The sequence below is a fragment of the Engraulis encrasicolus genome, unplaced genomic scaffold, assembly GCF_034702125.1.
Source record: "Engraulis encrasicolus isolate BLACKSEA-1 unplaced genomic scaffold, IST_EnEncr_1.0 scaffold_370_np1212, whole genome shotgun sequence".
In the NCBI taxonomy this organism is placed as follows: domain Eukaryota; kingdom Metazoa; phylum Chordata; class Actinopteri; order Clupeiformes; family Engraulidae; genus Engraulis; species Engraulis encrasicolus.
The window spans coordinates 23,419-40,513 of record NW_026945666.1 but is presented as its reverse complement, the minus strand read 5'-3'; the positions used below and the strand labels follow the sequence as shown (position 1 = coordinate 40,513).

The 17,095-nt window shown below is 51.8% G+C and overlaps 34 non-coding genes across 34 annotated transcripts; 23 read left to right on the top strand and 11 right to left on the bottom strand.

Moving 5' to 3' along the window:
• Positions 1-24: 24 nt before the first annotated feature.
• On the top strand, positions 25-97 carry trnak-uuu (transfer RNA lysine (anticodon UUU)). Its single transcript has one exon. It is a non-coding gene; the product is annotated as a tRNA-Lys (tRNA).
• A 236-nt stretch (positions 98-333) lies between these two features.
• Positions 334-405, bottom strand: trnaw-cca (transfer RNA tryptophan (anticodon CCA)). Its single transcript has one exon. It is a non-coding gene; the product is annotated as a tRNA-Trp (tRNA).
• Positions 406-525: 120 nt separating this feature from the next.
• trnak-uuu (transfer RNA lysine (anticodon UUU)) lies at positions 526-598 on the top strand. The gene has a single exon. It is a non-coding gene; the product is annotated as a tRNA-Lys (tRNA).
• A 334-nt stretch (positions 599-932) lies between these two features.
• trnak-uuu (transfer RNA lysine (anticodon UUU)) lies at positions 933-1,005 on the top strand. Its single transcript has one exon. It is a non-coding gene; the product is annotated as a tRNA-Lys (tRNA).
• A 227-nt stretch (positions 1,006-1,232) lies between these two features.
• trnaw-cca (transfer RNA tryptophan (anticodon CCA)) lies at positions 1,233-1,304 on the bottom strand. Its single transcript has one exon. It is a non-coding gene; the product is annotated as a tRNA-Trp (tRNA).
• A 120-nt stretch (positions 1,305-1,424) lies between these two features.
• On the top strand, positions 1,425-1,497 carry trnak-uuu (transfer RNA lysine (anticodon UUU)). Its single transcript has one exon. It is a non-coding gene; the product is annotated as a tRNA-Lys (tRNA).
• A 334-nt stretch (positions 1,498-1,831) lies between these two features.
• On the top strand, positions 1,832-1,904 carry trnak-uuu (transfer RNA lysine (anticodon UUU)). Its single transcript has one exon. It is a non-coding gene; the product is annotated as a tRNA-Lys (tRNA).
• A 236-nt stretch (positions 1,905-2,140) lies between these two features.
• trnaw-cca (transfer RNA tryptophan (anticodon CCA)) lies at positions 2,141-2,212 on the bottom strand. Its single transcript has one exon. It is a non-coding gene; the product is annotated as a tRNA-Trp (tRNA).
• A 120-nt stretch (positions 2,213-2,332) lies between these two features.
• Positions 2,333-2,405, top strand: trnak-uuu (transfer RNA lysine (anticodon UUU)). The gene has a single exon. It is a non-coding gene; the product is annotated as a tRNA-Lys (tRNA).
• A 334-nt stretch (positions 2,406-2,739) lies between these two features.
• Positions 2,740-2,812, top strand: trnak-uuu (transfer RNA lysine (anticodon UUU)). The gene has a single exon. It is a non-coding gene; the product is annotated as a tRNA-Lys (tRNA).
• A 227-nt stretch (positions 2,813-3,039) lies between these two features.
• trnaw-cca (transfer RNA tryptophan (anticodon CCA)) lies at positions 3,040-3,111 on the bottom strand. The gene has a single exon. It is a non-coding gene; the product is annotated as a tRNA-Trp (tRNA).
• A 120-nt stretch (positions 3,112-3,231) lies between these two features.
• trnak-uuu (transfer RNA lysine (anticodon UUU)) lies at positions 3,232-3,304 on the top strand. The gene has a single exon. It is a non-coding gene; the product is annotated as a tRNA-Lys (tRNA).
• A 334-nt stretch (positions 3,305-3,638) lies between these two features.
• Positions 3,639-3,711, top strand: trnak-uuu (transfer RNA lysine (anticodon UUU)). Its single transcript has one exon. It is a non-coding gene; the product is annotated as a tRNA-Lys (tRNA).
• Positions 3,712-3,947: 236 nt separating this feature from the next.
• Positions 3,948-4,019, bottom strand: trnaw-cca (transfer RNA tryptophan (anticodon CCA)). Its single transcript has one exon. It is a non-coding gene; the product is annotated as a tRNA-Trp (tRNA).
• Positions 4,020-4,139: 120 nt separating this feature from the next.
• On the top strand, positions 4,140-4,212 carry trnak-uuu (transfer RNA lysine (anticodon UUU)). The gene has a single exon. It is a non-coding gene; the product is annotated as a tRNA-Lys (tRNA).
• A 334-nt stretch (positions 4,213-4,546) lies between these two features.
• Positions 4,547-4,619, top strand: trnak-uuu (transfer RNA lysine (anticodon UUU)). Its single transcript has one exon. It is a non-coding gene; the product is annotated as a tRNA-Lys (tRNA).
• Positions 4,620-4,855: 236 nt separating this feature from the next.
• Positions 4,856-4,927, bottom strand: trnaw-cca (transfer RNA tryptophan (anticodon CCA)). Its single transcript has one exon. It is a non-coding gene; the product is annotated as a tRNA-Trp (tRNA).
• A 120-nt stretch (positions 4,928-5,047) lies between these two features.
• trnak-uuu (transfer RNA lysine (anticodon UUU)) lies at positions 5,048-5,120 on the top strand. Its single transcript has one exon. It is a non-coding gene; the product is annotated as a tRNA-Lys (tRNA).
• Positions 5,121-5,454: 334 nt separating this feature from the next.
• trnak-uuu (transfer RNA lysine (anticodon UUU)) lies at positions 5,455-5,527 on the top strand. The gene has a single exon. It is a non-coding gene; the product is annotated as a tRNA-Lys (tRNA).
• A 236-nt stretch (positions 5,528-5,763) lies between these two features.
• trnaw-cca (transfer RNA tryptophan (anticodon CCA)) lies at positions 5,764-5,835 on the bottom strand. The gene has a single exon. It is a non-coding gene; the product is annotated as a tRNA-Trp (tRNA).
• Positions 5,836-5,955: 120 nt separating this feature from the next.
• On the top strand, positions 5,956-6,028 carry trnak-uuu (transfer RNA lysine (anticodon UUU)). The gene has a single exon. It is a non-coding gene; the product is annotated as a tRNA-Lys (tRNA).
• Positions 6,029-6,362: 334 nt separating this feature from the next.
• On the top strand, positions 6,363-6,435 carry trnak-uuu (transfer RNA lysine (anticodon UUU)). The gene has a single exon. It is a non-coding gene; the product is annotated as a tRNA-Lys (tRNA).
• Positions 6,436-6,662: 227 nt separating this feature from the next.
• On the bottom strand, positions 6,663-6,734 carry trnaw-cca (transfer RNA tryptophan (anticodon CCA)). The gene has a single exon. It is a non-coding gene; the product is annotated as a tRNA-Trp (tRNA).
• Positions 6,735-6,854: 120 nt separating this feature from the next.
• On the top strand, positions 6,855-6,927 carry trnak-uuu (transfer RNA lysine (anticodon UUU)). The gene has a single exon. It is a non-coding gene; the product is annotated as a tRNA-Lys (tRNA).
• Positions 6,928-7,261: 334 nt separating this feature from the next.
• On the top strand, positions 7,262-7,334 carry trnak-uuu (transfer RNA lysine (anticodon UUU)). The gene has a single exon. It is a non-coding gene; the product is annotated as a tRNA-Lys (tRNA).
• A 236-nt stretch (positions 7,335-7,570) lies between these two features.
• Positions 7,571-7,642, bottom strand: trnaw-cca (transfer RNA tryptophan (anticodon CCA)). Its single transcript has one exon. It is a non-coding gene; the product is annotated as a tRNA-Trp (tRNA).
• Positions 7,643-7,762: 120 nt separating this feature from the next.
• On the top strand, positions 7,763-7,835 carry trnak-uuu (transfer RNA lysine (anticodon UUU)). The gene has a single exon. It is a non-coding gene; the product is annotated as a tRNA-Lys (tRNA).
• A 334-nt stretch (positions 7,836-8,169) lies between these two features.
• trnak-uuu (transfer RNA lysine (anticodon UUU)) lies at positions 8,170-8,242 on the top strand. The gene has a single exon. It is a non-coding gene; the product is annotated as a tRNA-Lys (tRNA).
• A 227-nt stretch (positions 8,243-8,469) lies between these two features.
• Positions 8,470-8,541, bottom strand: trnaw-cca (transfer RNA tryptophan (anticodon CCA)). The gene has a single exon. It is a non-coding gene; the product is annotated as a tRNA-Trp (tRNA).
• Positions 8,542-8,661: 120 nt separating this feature from the next.
• Positions 8,662-8,734, top strand: trnak-uuu (transfer RNA lysine (anticodon UUU)). Its single transcript has one exon. It is a non-coding gene; the product is annotated as a tRNA-Lys (tRNA).
• Positions 8,735-9,066: 332 nt separating this feature from the next.
• Positions 9,067-9,139, top strand: trnak-uuu (transfer RNA lysine (anticodon UUU)). The gene has a single exon. It is a non-coding gene; the product is annotated as a tRNA-Lys (tRNA).
• Positions 9,140-9,375: 236 nt separating this feature from the next.
• Positions 9,376-9,447, bottom strand: trnaw-cca (transfer RNA tryptophan (anticodon CCA)). The gene has a single exon. It is a non-coding gene; the product is annotated as a tRNA-Trp (tRNA).
• A 120-nt stretch (positions 9,448-9,567) lies between these two features.
• trnak-uuu (transfer RNA lysine (anticodon UUU)) lies at positions 9,568-9,640 on the top strand. Its single transcript has one exon. It is a non-coding gene; the product is annotated as a tRNA-Lys (tRNA).
• A 334-nt stretch (positions 9,641-9,974) lies between these two features.
• On the top strand, positions 9,975-10,047 carry trnak-uuu (transfer RNA lysine (anticodon UUU)). Its single transcript has one exon. It is a non-coding gene; the product is annotated as a tRNA-Lys (tRNA).
• Positions 10,048-17,095: the final 7,048 nt, after the last annotated feature.

Below are 17,095 nucleotides of genomic sequence, written 5' to 3'. Positions count from 1 at the left end.
CGCTGAACATAGGCTTCTTTCGAAGCCTGGATAGCTCAGTCGGTAGAGCATCAGACTTTTAATCTGAGGGTCCAGGGTTCAAGTCCCTGTTCAGGCGTCGATTTACATTGTAGGAATGGTCCAGTCCCGATTTGTGTCCTTGTTAGCCATCAGAGCACAGCTGCAACTCGCCTGTCACAACAAGGCCTTGGATTGAATGCGGCGGTCTTGCTGCATTGACTGTGAGAGCACAGGGCGCTTGTGTGTTCTGCCTCTCGAGCAAACATGCTGCTTGTGCTGCGCAATTTTCAGGCTTCTTTCAGTGACACCTCTTCAAAAGGCAGTGTCCAGCAATGACCCCGACGTGATTTGAACACGCAACCTTCTGATCTGGAGTCAGACGCGCTACCGTTGCGCCACGAGGTCCTGCGCAGAGATCATCCCAAAATAACAGGGTCTTTCGCTACATTTTCTCATCCTGCCTTTTCGCCAGACCCACATAGTCCTGCGGGATCTGACCACTCATGTGCCTGCAGTATTCTCGAAGCCTGGATAGCTCAGTCGGTAGAGCATCAGACTTTTAATCTGAGGGTCCAGGGTTCAAGTCCCTGTTCAGGCGATGCTTTAGGAACAGCTCAGTCACGGCTTGTCCTTGTTCTGAGCTGTTGGCTGCATGACAAATGTCGAGAACCACAAGTTGGGTGCGGTTCTCGGCAATGTCGCCGCTGACAAACTCAGCAGTTCACTTGGCCGCCATGCAATGTCCCACTGGTAAAGGCGCTAGCTGGTTAGCAACAGTGCCTTTGACAAATGGACTCTGACTTCGCCCTCGACGGTCGCGCAAACGTCCTGCTGCATGCGCTGCTGTTCTTGCGATATTCAGATCACTCATGTTCTGGTGAAATGCTCTAGGGTTAGCGTCTGGCGTCCGCTGAGCATACTCTTCCTTCGAAGCCTGGATAGCTCAGTCGGTAGAGCATCAGACTTTTAATCTGAGGGTCCAGGGTTCAAGTCCCTGTTCAGGCGTCGATTTACATTGTAGGAGTGGTCCAGTCCCGATTTGTATCCCTGCTAGGCAGCAAAGCACAGCTGCAACTCCTCTATCATAACAAGGCCTTGGATTGAATGCAGCGGTCTTGCTGTGAGAGCACAGGGAGCCAGTGTGTGCTGCCTCTCGTGCAAACATGCTGCTTGTGCTGCGCAATTTTCAGGCTTCTTTCAGTGACACCTCTTCAAAAGGCAGTGTCCAGCAATGACCCCGACGTGATTTGAACACGCAACCTTCTGATCTGGAGTCAGACGCGCTACCGTTGCGCCACGAGGTCCTGCGCAGAGATCATCCCAAAATAACAGGGTCTTTCGCTACATTGTGTCATCCTCCCTTTTCGCCAGACCCGTATAGTCCTGCGGGATCTGACCCCTCATGTGCAGGGAGTGTTCTCGAAGCCTGGATAGCTCAGTCGGTAGAGCATCAGACTTTTAATCTGAGGGTCCAGGGTTCAAGTCCCTGTTCAGGCGATGCTTTAGGAACAGCTCAGTCACGGCTTGTCCTTGTTCTGAGCTGTTGGCTGCATGACAAATGTCGAGAACCACAAGTTGGGTGCGGTTCTCGGCAATGTCGCCGCTGACAAACTCAGCAGTTCACTTGGCCGCCATGCAATGTCCCACTGGTAAAGGCGCTAGCTGGTTAGCAACAGTGCCTTTGACAAATGGACTCTGACTTCGCCCTCGACGGTCGCGCAAACGTCCTGCTGCATGCGCTGCTGTTCTTGCGATATTCAGATCACTCATGTTCTGGTGAAATGCTCTAGGGTTAGCGTCTGGCGTCCGCTGAGCATACTCTTCCTTCGAAGCCTGGATAGCTCAGTCGGTAGAGCATCAGACTTTTAATCTGAGGGTCCAGGGTTCAAGTCCCTGTTCAGGCGTCGATTTACATTGTAGGAGTGGTCCAGTCCCGATTTGTATCCCTGTTAGGCAGCATAGCACAGCTGCAACTCCTCTATCATAACAAGGCCTTGGATTGAATGCGGCGGTCTTGCTGCATTGACTGTGAGAGCACAGGGAGCTTGTGTGTGCTGCCTCTCGTGCAAACATGCTGCTTGTGCTGCGCAATTTTCAGGCTTCTTTCAGTGACACCTCTTCAAAAGGCAGTGTCCAGCAATGACCCCGACGTGATTTGAACACGCAACCTTCTGATCTGGAGTCAGACGCGCTACCGTTGCGCCACGAGGTCCTGCGCAGATACCATCGCAAAACAACAGGGTCTTTCGCTACATTTTCTCATCCTGCCTTTTCGCCAGACCCACATAGTCCTGCGGGATCTGACCACTCATGTGCCTGCAGTATTCTCGAAGCCTGGATAGCTCAGTCGGTAGAGCATCAGACTTTTAATCTGAGGGTCCAGGGTTCAAGTCCCTGTTCAGGCGATGCTTTAGGAACAGCTCAGTCACGGCTTGTCCTTGTTCTGAGCTGTTGGCTGCATGACAAATGTCGAGAACCACAAGTTGGGTGCGGTTCTCGGCAATGTCGCCGCTGACAAACTCAGCAGTTCACTTGGCCGCCATGCAATGTCCCACTGGTAAAGGCGCTAGCTGGTTAGCAACAGTGCCTTTGACAAATGGACTCCGGCTTCGCCCTCGACGGTCGCGCAAACGTCCTGCTGCATGCGCTGCTGTTCTTGCGATATTCAGATCACTCATGTTCTGGTGAAATGCTCTAGGGTTAGCGTCTGGCGTCCGCTGAGCATACTCTTCCTTCGAAGCCTGGATAGCTCAGTCGGTAGAGCATCAGACTTTTAATCTGAGGGTCCAGGGTTCAAGTCCCTGTTCAGGCGTCGATTTACATTGTAGGAGTGGTCCAGTTCCGATTTGTATCCCTGTTAGGCAGCATAGCACAGCTGCAACTCCTCTATCATAACAAGGCCTTGGATTGAATGCAGCGGTCTTGCTGTGAGAGCACAGGGATTCTGTGTGTGCTGCCTCTCGTGCAAACATGCTGCTTGTGCTGCGCAATTTTCAGGCTTCTTTCAGTGACACCTCTTCAAAAGGCAGTGTCCAGCAATGACCCCGACGTGATTTGAACACGCAACCTTCTGATCTGGAGTCAGACGCGCTACCGTTGCGCCACGAGGTCCTGCGCAGATACCATCGCAAAACAACAGGGTCTTTCGCTACATTTTCTCATCCTGCCTTTTCGCCAGACCCACATAGTCCTGCGGGATCTGACCACTCATGTGCCTGCAGTATTCTCGAAGCCTGGATAGCTCAGTCGGTAGAGCATCAGACTTTTAATCTGAGGGTCCAGGGTTCAAGTCCCTGTTCAGGCGATGCTTTAGGAACAGCTCAGTCACGGCTTGTCCTTGTTCTGAGCTGTTGGCTGCATGACAAATGTCGAGAACCACAAGTTGGGTGCGGTTCTCGGCAATGTCGCCGCTGACAAACTCAGCAGTTCACTTGGCCGCCATGCAATGTCCCACTGGTAAAGGCGCTAGCTGGTTAGCAACAGTGCCTTTGACAAATGGACTCTGACTTCGCCCTCGACGGTCGCGCAAACGTCCTGCTGCATGCGCTGCTGTTCTTGCGATATTCAGATCACTCATGTTCTGGTGAAATGCTCTAGGGTTAGCGTCTGGCGTCCGCTGAGCATAGTCTTCCCTCGAAGCCTGGATAGCTCAGTCGGTAGAGCATCAGACTTTTAATCTGAGGGTCCAGGGTTCAAGTCCCTGTTCAGGCGTCGATTTACATTGTAGGAGTGGTCCAGTCCCGATTTGTATCCCTGTTAGCCATCAGAGCACAGCTGCAACTCGCCTGTCACAACAAGGCCTTGGATTGAATGCGGCGGTCTTGCTGCATTGACTGTGAGAGCACAGGGCGCTTGTGTGTTCTGCCTCTCGAGCAAACATGCTGCTTGTGCTGCGCAATTTTCAGGCTTCTTTCAGTGACACCTCTTCAAAAGGCAGTGTCCAGCAATGACCCCGACGTGATTTGAACACGCAACCTTCTGATCTGGAGTCAGACGCGCTACCGTTGCGCCACGAGGTCCTGCGCAGAGATCATCCCAAAATAACAGGGTCTTTCGCTACATTGTGTCATCCTCCCTTTTCGCCAGACCCGTATAGTCCTGCGGGATCTGACCTCTCATGTGCCGGCAGTGTTCTCGAAGCCTGGATAGCTCAGTCGGTAGAGCATCAGACTTTTAATCTGAGGGTCCAGGGTTCAAGTCCCTGTTCAGGCGATGCTTTAGGAACAGCTCAGTCACGGCTTGTCCTTGTTCTGAGCTGTTGGCTGCATGACAAATGTCGAGAACCACAAGTTGGGTGCGGTTCTCGGCAATGTCGCCGCTGACAAACTCAGCAGTTCACTTGGCCGCCATGCAATGTCCCACTGGTAAAGGCGCTAGCTGGTTAGCAACAGTGCCTTTGACAAATGGACTCTGACTTCGCCCTCGACGGTCGCGCAAACGTCCTGCTGCATGCGCTGCTGTTCTTGCGATATTCAGATCACTCATGTTCTGGTGAAATGCTCTAGGGTTAGCGTCTGGCGTCCGCTGAGCATACTCTTCCTTCGAAGCCTGGATAGCTCAGTCGGTAGAGCATCAGACTTTTAATCTGAGGGTCCAGGGTTCAAGTCCCTGTTCAGGCGTCGATTTACATTGTAGGAATGGTCCAGTCCCGATTTGTGTCCTTGTTAGCCATCAGAGCACAGCTGCAACTCGCCTGTCACAACAAGGCCTTGGATTGAATGCGGCGGTCTTGCTGCATTGACTGTGAGAGCACAGGGAGCCTGTGTGTGCTGCCTCTCGTGCAAACATGCTGCTTGTGCTGCGCAATTTTCAGGCTTCTTTCAGTGACACCTCTTCAAAAGGCAGTGTCCAGCAATGACCCCGACGTGATTTGAACACGCAACCTTCTGATCTGGAGTCAGACGCGCTACCGTTGCGCCACGAGGTCCTGCGCAGATACCATCGCAAAACAACAGGGTCTTTCGCTACATTTTCTCATCCTGCCTTTTCGCCAGACCCACATAGTCCTGCGGGATCTGACCACTCATGTGCCTGCAGTATTCTCGAAGCCTGGATAGCTCAGTCGGTAGAGCATCAGACTTTTAATCTGAGGGTCCAGGGTTCAAGTCCCTGTTCAGGCGATGCTTTAGGAACAGCTCAGTCACGGCTTGTCCTTGTTCTGAGCTGTTGGCTGCATGACAAATGTCGAGAACCACAAGTTGGGTGCGGTTCTCGGCAATGTCGCCGCTGACAAACTCAGCAGTTCACTTGGCCGCCATGCAATGTCCCACTGGTAAAGGCGCTAGCTGGTTAGCAACAGTGCCTTTGACAAATGGAGTCTGACTTCGCCCTCGACGGTCGCGCAAACGTCCTGCTGCATGCGCTGCTGTTCTTGCGATATTCAGATCACTCATGTTCTGGTGAAATGCTCTAGGGTTAGCGTCTGGCGTCCGCTGAGCATACTCTTCCTTCGAAGCCTGGATAGCTCAGTCGGTAGAGCATCAGACTTTTAATCTGAGGGTCCAGGGTTCAAGTCCCTGTTCAGGCGTCGATTTACATTGTAGGAGTGGTCCAGTCCCGATTTGTATCCCTGTTAGGCAGCATAGCACAGCTGCAACTCCTCTATCATAACAAGGCCTTGGATTGAATGCAGCGGTCTTGCTGCACTGACTGTGAGAGCACATGGAACCAGTGTGTGCTGCCTCTCGTGCAAACATGCTGCTTGTGCTGCGCAATTTTCAGGCTTCTTTCAGTGACACCTCTTCAAAAGGCAGTGTCCAGCAATGACCCCGACGTGATTTGAACACGCAACCTTCTGATCTGGAGTCAGACGCGCTACCGTTGCGCCACGAGGTCCTGCGCAGATACCATCGCAAAACAACAGGGTCTTTCGCTACATTTTCTCATCCTGCCTTTTCGCCAGACCCACATAGTCCTGCGGGATCTGACCCCTCATGTGCAGGGAGTGTTCTCGAAGCCTGGATAGCTCAGTCGGTAGAGCATCAGACTTTTAATCTGAGGGTCCAGGGTTCAAGTCCCTGTTCAGGCGATGCTTTAGGAACAGCTCAGTCACGGCTTGTCCTTGTTCTGAGCTGTTGGCTGCATGACAAATGTCGAGAACCACAAGTTGGGTGCGGTTCTCGGCAATGTCGCCGCTGACAAACTCAGCAGTTCACTTGGCCGCCATGCAATGTCCCACTGGTAAAGGCGCTAGCTGGTTAGCAACAGTGCCTTTGACAAATGGACTCTGACTTCGCCCTCGACGGTCGCGCAAACGTCCTGCTGCATGCGCTGCTGTTCTTGCGATATTCAGATCACTCATGTTCTGGTGAAATGCTCTAGGGTTAGCGTCTGGCGTCCGCTGAGCATACTCTTCCTTCGAAGCCTGGATAGCTCAGTCGGTAGAGCATCAGACTTTTAATCTGAGGGTCCAGGGTTCAAGTCCCTGTTCAGGCGTCGATTTACATTGTAGGAGTGGTCCAGTCCCGATTTGTATCCCTGTTAGGCAGCATAGCACAGCTGCAACTCCTCTATCATAACAAGGCCTTGGATTGAATGCAGTGGTCTTGCTGTGAGAGCACAGGGAGCCTTTTTGTGCTGCCTCTCGTGCAAACATGCTGCTTGTGCTGCGCAATTTTCAGGCTTCTTTCAGTGACACCTCTTCAAAAGGCAGTGTCCAGCAATGACCCCGACGTGATTTGAACACGCAACCTTCTGATCTGGAGTCAGACGCGCTACCGTTGCGCCACGAGGTCCTGCGCAGATACCATCGCAAAACAACAGGGTCTTTCGCTACATTTTCTCATCCTGCCTTTTCGCCAGACCCACATAGTCCTGCGGGATCTGACCACTCATGTGCCTGCAGTATTCTCGAAGCCTGGATAGCTCAGTCGGTAGAGCATCAGACTTTTAATCTGAGGGTCCAGGGTTCAAGTCCCTGTTCAGGCGATGCTTTAGGAACAGCTCAGTCACGGCTTGTCCTTGTTCTGAGCTGTTGGCTGCATGACAAATGTCGAGAACCACAAGTTGGGTGCGGTTCTCGGCAATGTCGCCGCTGACAAACTCAGCAGTTCACTTGGCCGCCATGCAATGTCCCACTGGTAAAGGCGCTAGCTGGTTAGCAACAGTGCCTTTGACAAATGGACTCTGACTTCGCCCTCGACGCTCGCGCAAACGTCCTGCTGCATGCAAAGATGTTCTTGCGATATTCAGATCACTCATGTTCTGGTGAAATGCTCTAGGGTTAGCGTCTGGCGTCCGCTGAGCATAGTCTTCCCTCGAAGCCTGGATAGCTCAGTCGGTAGAGCATCAGACTTTTAATCTGAGGGTCCAGGGTTCAAGTCCCTGTTCAGGCGTCGATTTACATTGTAGGAGTGGTCCAGTCCCGATTTGTATCCCTGTTAGGCAGCATAGCACAGCTGCAACTCCTCTATCATAACAAGGCCTTGGATTGAATGCGGCGGTCTTGCTGCATTGACTGTGAGAGCACAGGGAGCTTGTGTGTGCTGCCTCTCGTGCAAACATGCTGCTTGTGCTGCGCAATTTTCAGGCTTCTTTCAGTGACACCTCTTCAAAAGGCAGTGTCCAGCAATGACCCCGACGTGATTTGAACACGCAACCTTCTGATCTGGAGTCAGACGCGCTACCGTTGCGCCACGAGGTCCTGCGCAGATACCATCGCAAAACAACAGGGTCTTTCGCTACATTTTCTCATCCTGCCTTTTCGCCAGACCCACATAGTCCTGCGGGATCTGACCACTCATGTGCCTGCAGTATTCTCGAAGCCTGGATAGCTCAGTCGGTAGAGCATCAGACTTTTAATCTGAGGGTCCAGGGTTCAAGTCCCTGTTCAGGCGATGCTTTAGGAACAGCTCAGTCACGGCTTGTCCTTGTTCTGAGCTGTTGGCTGCATGACAAATGTCGAGAACCACAAGTTGGGTGCGGTTCTCGGCAATGTCGCCGCTGACAAACTCAGCAGTTCACTTGGCCGCCATGCAATGTCCCACTGGTAAAGGCGCTAGCTGGTTAGCAACAGTGCCTTTGACAAATGGACTCTGACTTCGCCCTCGACGGTCGCGCAAACGTCCTGCTGCATGCGCTGCTGTTCTTGCGATATTCAGATCACTCATGTTCTGGTGAAATGCTCTAGGGTTAGCGTCTGGCGTCCGCTGAGCATAGTCTTCCCTCGAAGCCTGGATAGCTCAGTCGGTAGAGCATCAGACTTTTAATCTGAGGGTCCAGGGTTCAAGTCCCTGTTCAGGCGTCGATTTACATTGTAGGAGTGGTCCAGTTCCGATTTGTATCCCTGTTAGGCAGCATAGCACAGCTGCAACTCGCCTGTCACAACAAGGCCTTGGATTGAATGCAGCGGTCTTGCTGTGAGAGCACAGGGAGCCTGTGTGTGCTGCCTCTCGTGCAAACATGCTGCTTGTGCTGCGCAATTTTCAGGCTTCTTTCAGTGGCACCTCTTCAAAAGGCAGTGTCCAGCAATGACCCCGACGTGATTTGAACACGCAACCTTCTGATCTGGAGTCAGACGCGCTACCGTTGCGCCACGAGGTCCTGCGCAGATACCATCGCAAAACAACAGGGTCTTTCGCTACATTTTCTCATCCTGCCTTTTCGCCAGACCCACATAGTCCTGCGGGATCTGACCACTCATGTGCCTGCAGTATTCTCGAAGCCTGGATAGCTCAGTCGGTAGAGCATCAGACTTTTAATCTGAGGGTCCAGGGTTCAAGTCCCTGTTCAGGCGATGCTTTAGGAACAGCTCAGTCACGGCTTGTCCTTGTTCTGAGCTGTTGGCTGCATGACAAATGTCGAGAACCACAAGTTGGGTGCTGTTCTCGGCAATGTCGCCGCTGACAAACTCAGCGTCACTTGTCTGCCATGCACCGTCCCATTGGTAAAGGCGCTAGCCGGTTAGCAACAGTGCCTTTGACAAATGGACTTCGGCTTCGCCCTCGACGGTCGCGCAAACGTCCTGCTGCATGCGCTGATGTTCTAGCGATATTCAGATCACTCATGTTCTGGTGAAATGCTCTAGGGTTAGCGTCTGGCGTCCGCTGAACATAGGCTTCTTTCGAAGCCTGGATAGCTCAGTCGGTAGAGCATCAGACTTTTAATCTGAGGGTCCAGGGTTCAAGTCCCTGTTCAGGCGTCGATTTACATTGTAGGAGTGGTCCAGTCCCGATTTGTATCCCTGTTAGGCAGCATAGCACAGCTGCAACTCCTCTATCATAACAAGGCCTTGGATTGAATGCAGCGGTCTTGCTGCATTGACTGTGAGAGCACAGGGCGCTTGTGTGTTCTGCCTCTCGAGCAAACATGCTGCTTGTGCTGCGCAATTTTCAGGCTTCTTTCAGTGACACCTCTTCAAAAGGCAGTGTCCAGCAATGACCCCGACGTGATTTGAACACGCAACCTTCTGATCTGGAGTCAGACGCGCTACCGTTGCGCCACGAGGTCCTGCGCAGATACCATCGCAAAACAACAGGGTCTTTCGCTACATTTTCTCATCCTGCCTTTTCGCCAGACCCACATAGTCCTGCGGGATCTGACCACTCATGTGCCTGCAGTATTCTCGAAGCCTGGATAGCTCAGTCGGTAGAGCATCAGACTTTTAATCTGAGGGTCCAGGGTTCAAGTCCCTGTTCAGGCGATGCTTTAGGAACAGCTCAGTCACGGCTTGTCCTTGTTCTGAGCTGTTGGCTGCATGACAAATGTCGAGAACCACAAGTTGGGTGCGGTTCTCGGCAATGTCGCCGCTGACAAACTCAGCAGTTCACTTGGCCGCCATGCAATGTCCCACTGGTAAAGGCGCTAGCTGGTTAGCAACAGTGCCTTTGACAAATGGACTCTGACTTCGCCCTCGACGGTCGCGCAAACGTCCTGCTGCATGCGCTGCTGTTCTTGCGATATTCAGATCACTCATGTTCTGGTGAAATGCTCTAGGGTTAGCGTCTGGCGTCCGCTGAGCATACTCTTCCTTCGAAGCCTGGATAGCTCAGTCGGTAGAGCATCAGACTTTTAATCTGAGGGTCCAGGGTTCAAGTCCCTGTTCAGGCGTCGATTTACATTGTAGGAGTGGTCCAGTCCCGATTTGTATCCCTGCTAGGCAGCAAAGCACAGCTGCAACTCCTCTATCATAACAAGGCCTTGGATTGAATGCAGCGGTCTTGCTGCATTGACTGTGAGAGCACAGGGCGCTTGTGTGTTCTGCCTCTCGAGCAAACATGCTGCTTGTGCTGCGCAATTTTGTGGTCATTTTCGGTGATGCAGCAGAATAAAAAAACATTATAAAACTAACAAAATAAGTTGTTTATGTCACACAGGGAAGAAAAGCTTAATATCATAGAGAGGTCAACCAACACTGTACTGCATGTCAGCACAGTGTTGCGAGTCACAGGCCTAGACACGTATGCATGCAGGCCAGTGTGAGACTGAGCGTGTGGGCCTACTGAACGTGTGGGCCTGGGGAAGAAATGCACACTCAGCACTCTCCTCAGACGACCAGTGTGCTTGCCTAAGGAGAATCACAGCTGGGGTTTTCCAGAGAAGCAAGGAGCTCTGTTTGTGTAGGCGTCGAGCCCTGCTTCCTGTAGAGAACAGGAGGGCGCGGGGGTTATGCTTCCATGAAAAGGGGAACTTGAAAAGGTCATAGATAAACAGACATACGCTAGACCAGGGGTTGGAGTGTTGGTCAAGGCCCTGTATCAGCAATATTTCGACTCAAAAACATGGGGTTTACCAGGAAAACTGTTGACTCCAAGTAAAACACCATTAGTAAGAAATGTTGGATAAGGGAGTTTGAGGAAAACATTGCATTGCTGATGTATCATTATTTTTTAATGGCATAAGCAATATAGAAATCCACAATTGTAAACCTGCCGATACGTCATAAATCAAATAGGAGGGGCCATGGGGCTCTTTTTGCATAAAAGCAGAGCCCCTGGCCCCAGAGAGGCAGAAGCTGTTGGACGATTGACTTGCACACTCCGAAGGCATCTTCTCAGGGCTGATCAGCACTTCGCTCGTTGGTATAAGGTAGTCTGTTGGCCTTTTGGCTGCAAACCTTTCTCTTTTATCATGACTTGGTATTACTATGTATGTTTGGCACTCTGTCATTATTTGCAATTGTAAGTAATAAATTCTCTCAACAACTACTTAAACTTCTGAGTACATTGTGTGTTTTGTTGTGGGTCCGTTTGCTTGAGGTCAGAACTTCAGCGGGCGCTTTTGCTGCCCCAGGCGGTCAGAGAACCAGCAAAAATCCACGACAAAGCTTGGCGACCTTACTTCAGGGACTAGCGCTTCAGAGATTTCCCCAACGAGCGACACCACTTCTCCCGCAGACCTCAGCGCCAAAGCCGGCTCCAAGGTAAGAAGCGTTTAAGCTTTTAATTTGGTCAACGGCGTTGGGCTCTGGGGAGTAAGAGAGGGTTGCTCTGAAGGAAAAACTTTCTGTAAGTAAGGAACCCAGAACTAAAGTAACAAATTGACACATGTACATCAAGAAGTGTTGTTGAAGTGCCAAACAGCCTACCAAGTGCCAAGCGAGCAAAATAATTGTTTAAAGTGGCCAGTGTTATGCGCATGGTTGGGTTGAGAAAGTGATCTCCCCTGGTTACGGGCGGTGACGAGCTGTGTCACGCGCGCCGTTGCTGACGGTTGTTCAGCGGATTGTTTTCCTCCTTGTGTGAAAAGTAACTGTGTTATGTGTGCATTGGCGTTGAAGTGGGTATAAGAGACTGGTGTCATTGCAGTAGGAGTGAGGTGGAGTGACAATAACTGAAGAGGGTTCTGTCCCTTTGTTTTTCCCTGGTGCATGTGTACCTTAGATGCGAGAGATAGTTATTGAAGAACTGACCCCACCGACTGCAGAGTCCCCGGTCTACAGAGTGTACCGCCAGCCCGAAGCAGCTGTTCAGGGCAACGCATATCAAGTGCTCTACGAAGTGTTCAAGTGGCTATCTGCAACCAACCCTGGAGCAGGCCTCCCTGCTTATTGTGATCATTGTAAACCAATTGTTTTTGATGACAGTGCAAGCTACCGCCCTGAGCCATCTCCCAATTACGAACCAACTGTACCAGAGAGTAGCAGTAACAATATACCCCTGTACTACGAACCAACCCAGCCTGATGAGCGTAGAGGTGCCCCTGTAGTCATCTCAGACAGTGAGGGGGACCAGCCTCAAGGCCCAAAGTACTCTGAAAAGATTAAGCAAGAGTGCATTGAGATATTTGGGATAGGAGACGATAGTGAGGTAGGCTCCGAGGAAGAGGGAGGGAGTGAAGGGCCGGAAGAGATAGCAGCTGACACAACTGTAGAAAGCCAGACAGAGTTGGAACATCAGACAGTCACAGAGCGAGCGCAGCGCCGCAGGGAGCTACTGAAGTACGAGGCAGAGTTAGAAGCAGAAATAGCAGAATTACTGAAGCAAAAGAAAAAGGAACAAAACGAGAGTACTGAAGAAATAGGCCAGGGGCCAGGAAGTGTAGGCCAGGAGAAAGGGATACAAATTACCCTGCTGTGGGACAAGAAAAACCCCATCTACAACCTAACATTGAAACGAAAGGTAGGCCAGGCTGTAGAGCGGTTCAATGCAGAGACCAGAAGCCCCACAGTAGCAGTAGAGAGGGTAGCGGACGAGGTGTGTTGGGCGCTTAAAGACAGGCGGCTCTACCGAGCCATAAGACGCGCCATTCACAAGCAGAACCGGCGTAGAGTGAAGAAAGCGTACGAGGCGAGGGCCTCCATACTTCAGTACAGAGACAACGCAAGACGCCCCCCGCCTCAAGGCCAGGTGTGAATGCCCAAGAGTGATAAAAAGATCCGAGTGTGCTGAGCTACTTGCCTATGTTATGAAGCTGTGCCAAATTCTTGTACTCCCATGATTGTGCCTTTGCTGTAACCTGTGTATCGTGCCTTACATATGAAATACATAAGAGTGACACGGATAGTGGTTTCTTTTCTTCTTGCCCCAAGTGCCTGTTATATTGTACTGCAAAGTAATAAAAATAAAAGGAGAGGAGAAAAAAGAAAAAAGGGTTGTCGAGTGTGGGTTTATAAGGAGGAGTGATGCTGGGTATCATTGCTGAATATAGTGGAGACAGCATTTACGTATCAGTGTGGAGACACTGCCCTTGTGGACACTCTGACGGCAGGACCGTAGTTTTTGTAACAGAACCCCCCAACCACACTGTTCAGACACACTGGTTCAACACCCTAGGTGAAGCATATCTGCTAGTGGGTAATTTACTGGCAGGCCATAGCCTGCGTAGCCATCGCGTGTTCCAGGTGGGAAGCTCAGTGCCACCGGAGGTCCTATCGAAATATAAGTCTTAAGACGGCCCGAGCCCCGGCAACAGGGCTGAGCCTTGGCAGTAGGTTAAGAGGGGTAGAAGGAGAATGCCCTTCAAGTTTTCAGAATCAAAAGAGATTCATTGCGTTGTGAAAGGGACTAAACACATAACATTGAAGAGTACCCTTGGAGGGAAGACCAGGGTTACAGTGGTAGACACCCAGACACAAACTGATATCTCCATAACATTCAACACTGTACTGGGAGCATTTGCCTATATAGCCTTAGAATTAAGAGCTGAAGACTAGAAAAACACAATAGTGGATTTCCACGGCACACAGTGCCACCTAGTGACAGAGTAGGCCCCAATTGAACCATAGTGTATGGACCAGGAGAGAAGGCTCAGGGAGCTGAGGTCTGGAAAAAGATATTGGTGGATATTGTTGACCGTGGTACTGATAGTGGTTCTGCTAGTGCAGTGGTGGAGGATCTGGGCCAACTGGGCCCAATTGAGCGATCAGTGCGATAGTACGGGCAGAGAGGCAGTAGGAATTAATTGTACCCAAGAGGGTGCAAGTAGTGCTCACCAGTGAGAATGGCAGAGCTCACCCCTCTACAGAGGGTAATCAAGAAGTGGCCAGAAGGGGCTAAGGTGGCTGAGCATGTCAGCAAGAAATGGGCAGAGAGGACCAGGACTGACAATACCCCCTGGCCACCCGAGGGCTCAATGTCTCTGCCACTGATGATTCAGATGGAGGAGAAGATAAGGAATTACAAGAGAGCAGAAAAAGGAGTGAAACGTCAGAACAAACGGCAGGCCGAATTAGAAGTGCTGAAAGAATTTTCTAAAATGGCAAGCTTGAGAGAACCAGAGGACGAAGGGAGCACAGACAGGGAAGCGCCGGAGGCAGCATGCGAAGAGCAAGGTCGGCCGCCCCCGTATGCCTCAAAAGACGGGACTGCCCCAGAGGAGGCTAGTAGAATATATCCACCTCTGCCCGCGATAACTGTGTCTCCCCCACAGTTGACTCAGCAGCATGTCCCTCCTCACGAGGCTATGGCCTCACCCCATGGGTGTACAGGGTGTAATGACGTGTATTGCCGTCTTCACTTGAGGCCTCCCCCAGGGATGGCCTGGATGGAGGGAGGAATGTACCCCAGGCCCATGCCCACCATCCCTCTACCTGGGATGGTGTTCCCCTACCCGCCAATGGCGGGAGGTGGGAATGGGCATGTGCACATGGAAGGCCCACCTGTGGCTAGGCCGAGACACATGTACACAAGTGAAGAGTTGCCAGGGCCCCCGCTCGTCTGCCCCCAACCATCCGGTCAGCCCCATCAGGCAGGTATGCCTTGTGGGGAGAATAGGGAGTGCCCCCAGGTCACCTGGCAGGAGAGGGAAAGGCAGGAGAGGCCTGGGCTTGCAGGACAAGACCCGGGGGGAGACTCAGACGAAGAGGAGTTGGAATGGGATATAAGAAAGAGTGCTGAAAGGAGGTTAAGAGAGTACAGGCTGGGAGGAGGGCCCCAAGGGCCCGCTAAGCAGTGTCCTATTATAGAGGACGAGATTACCAGAAAGAGACGAGAATTCAAGGAACGTATGGAAATGTTTGACAGAAGGGCAGAAGAAGCAAGAAGGGGGTCGAGTGGGCCCTCTACGCCATCTAGCCCAGGACCACCCTGCGCCCATAGTACACCCAAAAACCCCGTGCAAGCACAGACCCCCAGTACAGGAGGGCAGACAGGGGTACAAGTTAAGGTAGAACGCCCAGACACCCCAATGCCACAGGGGCCCCCAGCCCCTGCGCCAAAACCCCCGGCCCCTCAGGGGACAGGAGGGGGCGGCGCGGCGACAAGTGAGACAAAACCCCCAATCCCTAAGGGAGGAGGAGGGGGTAGCATAGCGGTCAGTACACCAAAGCCTCCAGCCCCTCGAAGGGCAGGAGGGGGTGGCGCGGCGGCCAGCGGTGCGGACTCATACGTCTCTATGGCCTCCCCAGGGGGACATGATATGGGCGCACGGCCGCCTACCCCACCCCGGGGCCCAAGGCGTAGCGAGGATGATAGGAGGGCAGAAATGATAAGGCAAGAAATTGGGAGGCTAGAGGACCTGATAAGAAAGAATGAGGAGGAGGGAGAATGTACACGAATTCGGTGTAGAAAGGCTGAAGCTGAGGTGAAGAAATTGGATGCGGAAATCAGCCATGTAGAAGATAAAATGGAAAAACTGGTGCACTCCGAGTATAGCCGGCTTGAACACTCCCTTGGAAATCTCATACGCCAAGATGGAGCCACAATGAAAGGACAGATAGATGAGGTGACGCAGGCTATAAGAAAGCAAGGGGTGGCCCAGCATGATTTGGAAAGGGGGCAGGAGGAAATAAAGGGAAGAATGAAGCATTGGAAGAAACAGCTGGAAGATCTAAGGATAGAGTTAGACCATGCTAGGGTTGACTGTCACGCAGGAGGAAAGAGCCTCGCTGACCGGGCAGATGAGGGCCAGACAGAACGTAAGCAAATGCAGGAAAAGATTGACAAACTCAAACAAGAACTGGCTAACGATAGGGTCCTGGCATCCGGAAAGACACAGCAATTAGAACGAATGCTGCAGGCGTCCGAAGAAGCATGCGTGCGAACTAGGGATGAGAACTACCTTATGTATGTGGAGAAACATATCGATGCCCTAGCCATGATCGAGCAGAATAGAGATGATCATGAGCGCCGCGTGCAGGAGACACTAAAAAAGGCCCACACCAAAACGGATGACGACATAGCAGAAATAAGAAAGGAGTTAAAGAACACCCGCGATAAGCAGGCAGAGGAGGCTAAAGAAATAAGGCGTATGGCCGAAGATAAGTGCCCATGCGGAGAGTGCCGTTGGTGTAAATGCCATCCCGTGGGATGGCCCTCAGATGAATTCGACAATGATAGCTCAGGCCCCGAGGAGGCAGACTCAAGTGAGGACGAGGAGGGGGATCAGGGAGCAGTGGGGGGAGTGGGACCAGATGCATTTAGTCCACCCCCGCCCAGACGATCCGCCTCTTTGAGGGACCCACATCAGTGCGCGAACTGCAATGAATTGTATGAGGGACGTAGAGGGTTGTCAGTTCACCAAAGTCGCTCCAGAAACCCTAAGTGTAAGGGCGCCGGGGGACGAGCATGGAAGAAAGACAGTGAGGGACAAACAATGATGGTAATGATCCCTCCCGCGTTGGTAGCCCTGGGAATACAGAACCTATCCCAAGCCAAGAGGGGGGTGGAGAAGGGGTTCAGCACCCTGAGGAAGGGAGTAAGAAAGGGGCTAGATGAGATAGAAAGTGAGGTGAAAAAAGGAATATGTACGTCCAGGAAGGAACTGGAGAAGGAAAGAAAGGAGCTAGAGAAGATGAGGAAGGCAGGAAAGAAAAGGGCCAAGGAGGTAAACTGGGTACCCGAAATAGAATCTGATGACGAAATAAGCGTGATGGCCCCACTCATGATAGATGGGGCAGGTAACGATCAATATGCCGCCTGGAGACACCATGATATGGAAGGCATGATCTCCAGGCTCCCAGTAATACAAGATGGAGCTGGAATGTGGATCAGCAAATTTGAGCTTGAAACCACCAATGAGATTCTCATGTTAGGGGACATGAAACACATGTTTAGCAGGATTATGGGATCAGGGCAGGCTGATATGATATTTGAGAATGCAGATCCGCAACTCAAGGGCGCAATGAAAGATAATGCGTTAGACGCCGTACGATTCGACAAGTTCAGGCCCCAGATATGGAAAGCCTTGAGGGAGGCATACCCCATGAAATACAAAGGCA